Source organism: Penaeus vannamei, chromosome 32, assembly GCF_042767895.1.
Source record: "Penaeus vannamei isolate JL-2024 chromosome 32, ASM4276789v1, whole genome shotgun sequence".
NCBI lineage: Eukaryota > Metazoa > Arthropoda > Malacostraca > Decapoda > Penaeidae > Penaeus > Penaeus vannamei.
In genome coordinates this window covers 4,027,938-4,032,937 of record NC_091580.1, presented here as the reverse complement: position 1 = coordinate 4,032,937, position 5,000 = coordinate 4,027,938, and the positions used below count along the sequence as shown (strand labels likewise).

Genomic DNA, 5,000 nt, shown 5'->3' with positions numbered 1-5,000 from the left:
TTCATAGTAACTGGATAACACGGCACTGGTATTCTACGATTACTGAGTGAGGAGAAAAAGGGTGCAAACTCTCCTTTTATATGAAGGAACTACTGAGCAAGGCAATTCCTCAGCATTTTAAATGATCATAGATAGCAATTTCACAAAGCATCAATAACTTAATAATAACTTCAAAATATATATATATAATTGATAGTCATAGTGGACTGATAGACCACTAATCACAACATTATAAGTAGACTCATGAACCACTTAATCATACTATTATTGATATACATACAGGGCTTTCAGTTGATTGATTCCCTGTGATAGAGCCCTGTTTCCTGGCAATGCTGACATCTATATGTAAAAATGCAAAACCTAAATTCATGTGAACTTGCCCCTCTGGTATTAAGGGGTCATTAATTCAGCCTTTTTAAAAGATTTCAAAATTCTATTGTAGTACTGTTATAGTGTTATATTTTTTCAGCTGAGGTTGCAAATAGCCATATCATCTTTCCTCAGATCAATCACATTCACAGAGTGACTGCACAAGGTTTAACCCTATATAGACTGGCTAAAAATCACTCTCCAGCTCCTCTTCTGAGAAATAAAAGCAGGTCACAGAACTTCCCTCTGGGGTGTGCATTGTGTGCGCCTGGGCCAGCTTACTAACCATAGGATGTTTCAGCAAGCCGTGCCGAGTGTTTTACAAAAAATTGCTACTTTTGTTTTTACACTTCAGAGATATGATTATGTTTGGAGGATTATTGTAGCCATATGATATGACCTGTGAAGGTTATTCTTGTCTTTAGTAGTCTAGTCTTTGATCCATCCCCGTGTGATAAGTAGTCAGTAGTGTGTCTTCAAGGGGAAACAGAAACACCAATGCTTAAAAAAGTACATTTATTTTGCTGCTGTACCTTTCTTCATCTGTGATAATCCTTGAAACAAGGAGCAAGACAAAGGGACACACCACAGATCCTGCACATCACCCTGGATGATCTTGCTTGCTCCCCAGTGATCATAATGATAAATCACAGATTACAGTCCTTCTGTCATGCAGACTCTGCACTGAAGTGGCTAGATACTTTGATAGGAGTTTAGGCTGAAAAATGTCCCTGAGACCCCTTTAGTTTGTATCAAAACTACAAACCAGGACCATTTTGTTGTACATATTACACACCCCAAGGTTTGAATGTGGCCAGAAGACATTGGATTAAATATCTTGATCAGCTCAGTAAATGTTAATTTAAGAAATATGGCCAGCTCCATGGTAGGCAGCAAATTACATTGGAAGTTTAAGATTACTTGCTACTCTCTTTACTTTTTCATATGAAATGCAAAATATATGTGGAGAGCATGAAGCTGTGAAAAAAGGATAGTAATGGTCATGATATACTGCTACACAGAAAAATATAACTAGGCAATCATGCTAAACATTCTAACACAACTATATTTGTTTTTGAAATATAGTTTTTAATACTTTGAAAGTGTCAGTATCCCTGATTTTCCAAGAACTTTTGGGTACATGTGGCTTATCTGAATATTGCAAGGTATATTTCATCCCTTACATAAAAAAAATCATAATCTCACAGTGAATTTTTATGAATTCTGGAACGACTATTCGGACATGAACCAGATGTGACAAATTCAAAACCCAAATTACTAATCCTTCCTTAACATAAGGTTCTGTTCATTATTGAATGTTTTGACACCCTCCTGACGATAGTTTTCTGTGTAGCTATACTTTCATGGGGCTATTCCTAAAGCTTGAAGGTTATGTGTGGCATGTGGAGGGCAGCTGACTATGCTACATGAAGCAGAAACTTTCCTTATATTACCTTTTTTTTTTTTTGACTTTCCCTACTCTATTGCTTCTTGAATCACTCTCAGTTTGTTTTTGATTGCGATCTTTTTACACTAAATGATTTTATGTCCTGCACCATAAGAATTGGAGGGTCATAGAACCCACAACATTGACTGTCCTTTACCCTCCATAATGTTTAAAGATGCTGAGAGGGCATGGGTAACTAGGGGCTGATGTTGTGACAAAAATGTTTTTAATGTGTAGTATGCCAGGTTCCCCCAAAAAACGTCACTGACAAAATATATGTTGAAGTTTTACTTTCATATGTAACAGTTACCAGATTGAATATTAATAACTGTGTTTTTATATTATGGAAAAATGTTACTGTAATAGCCTATAGATTTTAGTATTGTGTAAGTATAAAAAATGGCGTTGAATTGTATTCAAATCAGTTTGTTTTATATACAACCTGCTTCTTATGCTAGCATTAACAGTTTTCATACTACCCAGCTGCATCTGCATTCCCACATTTAACAGTTTTAAGTCATATTCCACAGTGTTGGCTATTCTCCTGTGCAATGCACTTGTCATTCTTTCTTTGTTTTTTCTTGACAGTTCTCTTATGTTTTGTCTAGCAGTTTCCCTTAATTCGTCATGTCTGACCTTGCTGAACTTAGCGATGAGCAAATGATTATCAGAGCAGGTAGGTGGTCTTCAATACCTTCCTGCTGCTTGTTGTGTAATGGCCGACAAACCGGTGGTGATATATGAACTTGACAAGGCAACTTCACCTGGGTTTTCTTCATCTACTCATCTACTGCTCTACTTGCCATCAGAAGGATCTGCATGGTTTCAGGTTGCAGGCAGACTGTTGATAATGCCTTTAATAATCCTCATTCTGTATGTATTATTTACCTCAATGGGATTTGTACAGTTAAGAGTAGGTGCTCGAGTGTGCTAAGCGGAGCTGTCAGCTGGTTTATAGTGGCTTTGTATACCAGCAGGCTTTACAACAGAGACATGACTGCATAGTCTAAAGGAAGGTCTTACAGTCAGTTGGTAAGTTGACCACATCTTCACTGGGGGTTTCACAGGACAGGATTCAGTCCAACATGGTGGGACCAGAGAACTCAATCTCTCAGTCCCCCTTGCCTGTTTATGTGGTTACTGTGGAGATGAGCAAAGTTTTCAATGTATTTCAGAGTGCTTTTGGTTTTCTAAAGACCAACAGCAGGTAGAGAGTCATCTATCTGCTAATCAGTCCTCTTTTGCATTACAGTCCTTGCCCTCAACTCAAGGTCTGGTGAAGTCTGTTCCAGCCTGATGTGTCGGCAAGGGGTAGCCGGGGGCAAGTGAGGTCCAATGATAACTTAGGCTTAGCTCAAAGTGCATCCTTTTTGGACCCTCCCTCTATGGTTGAATGTCCATGTTCACTTAAGGATGTTCTGTTGAGAGCAAAGATGTCACATCTTGTGGAGAGGGGAAACCTGGCTCTAGTACACCTAGGATGTATTCAGGACGTGACTCAGATGGGGACAGATGGGTTTTCAAAGACCCAGTTCCCCATTCTCAGGCCTAGGGTCAGGACCAAGCTGTGAGAGTCCAGTTCTCAGGCATGGTGACCAAGCAAATGGTCAAGCCCATACAACCACATGGAGGCAAAATACATGTTGTGCATAGTCTCCTCCCTCAGTCTTTGGAGCACACAGGAATGTCAAGACACACAACAGCCTTCCCTAGCTTCCATTTCCACCAGTTGCAGACCCATGCTGTTATGCAAAGGTCAAATGTCCAACAGCAGGGGTCTTGGACAGACCATATATGGTAAAAAGTTATAGCCTATCACACAGTAGGGACTTGATATTGACAATAGACGTGTGTGTCGTGCGACTACAGCACTGTCTGAGGAGATATACTAGGCAACAAATATTGACTCTTGAGAATTTGTAATGAGTGATTTCATCACTTCACCTTCCAATACATGCAGAACACCAAGCCCAGTTTTGGGCCCTCTGCTTTGGCTTGTCCACAGCTCCACAGGTCTTCATGAGAATGATGGCTTTGGTTTAACAAGAATGATGGCTTTAGATTGCCAGGGAATTTGCCCCCTCAAAAAATTAGACAAGTGACATATTCTAGCTACCATGCAACAGGAAGCCCACTAGGCAATAAAGGTTCTCACCAACTTGTGCTCCACACTGGGGATAATAAACTGAGAAAAATCTACAATCATCCCAACTCAGATGAAGATTTTTTGGGGGATGGAAATTCATTCTCCTCTTTTGAAGGTTTTTCCAACATAGAAAAGACTAGAAAACCTCTGTTACCTTATAGATCATTTCTCAGGAACAACCGTCCACCGGCCAAAGAGTGGATGATACTTACAGGCCACATGTCCTCCCTCATCCACTTAAGGCAACAATATTCTTTAATACTTTCAGTGGTGGTTATCTTTTTAGATGGTACCTTCAGACTCGCACCTTTACACAGATGCCTCAGTAAAAGGTTGGGGAGCATCACTTCTACAGGAATCAACAAGTGGAATATGGACAACATATGAAAGATTCCTGCACATCAACATCTTGGAATTCCAAGCAATTTGTCTAGGCCTCCTCCACTTCGCAGGGATATTACAAGGCAGTTGATGTGTTCTTGGACAATGCCACAACACCATCATATCTGGCCAAGAAAAGGGGCATGACTTTGAGAACATTCAGTACAGAAGCTCAAAAGATCTTAGAATGGGCATTGGGAAACACTGTCAAGATCTTCACTCAGTTTGTCAGGGGGACCTCCAATGTGTTAGCGAACTGCTGCAGCAGACAATCAGATCATTTCGACAAAGCGGACATGCAATCTTCTGTGGTAGCCAGAACTTCAGGCTACCAAACTTCGTGTCACCTTTCTGAGACCCCAGATCGATTACCTTCCACATCGCATGGACTTGTTATGACAGCCACATGCCCACGGGTTTCATCAGGCTCTACTCATACTTCATTTGTATGGAGATTATTAAGTATATCCTCTATCACAGAGGCTATTCCTCAAGAGTCATGCAATTTTTAATTAAATCCAAATGACATTCAACTATTAATGAATTATCAAGTCAAATTGAACAAGTATAGACAGTGATGCATGAGAGAAAGCCACATTTCAAAGCCATCTATTCAAAAGGTTTTCTGTTATCAGTCTTTGATATCTATGGTAAATG

At 39.9% G+C, this 5,000-nt stretch overlaps 1 protein-coding gene across 6 annotated transcripts in view; it reads left to right on the top strand.

The window, feature by feature from the left end:
- The window catches only part of LOC113821399 (85/88 kDa calcium-independent phospholipase A2), a 49,930-nt gene that overhangs the window by 43,082 nt on the left and 1,848 nt on the right, over positions 1-5,000 (top strand). The gene's annotated exons all lie outside the window — the stretch shown is intronic.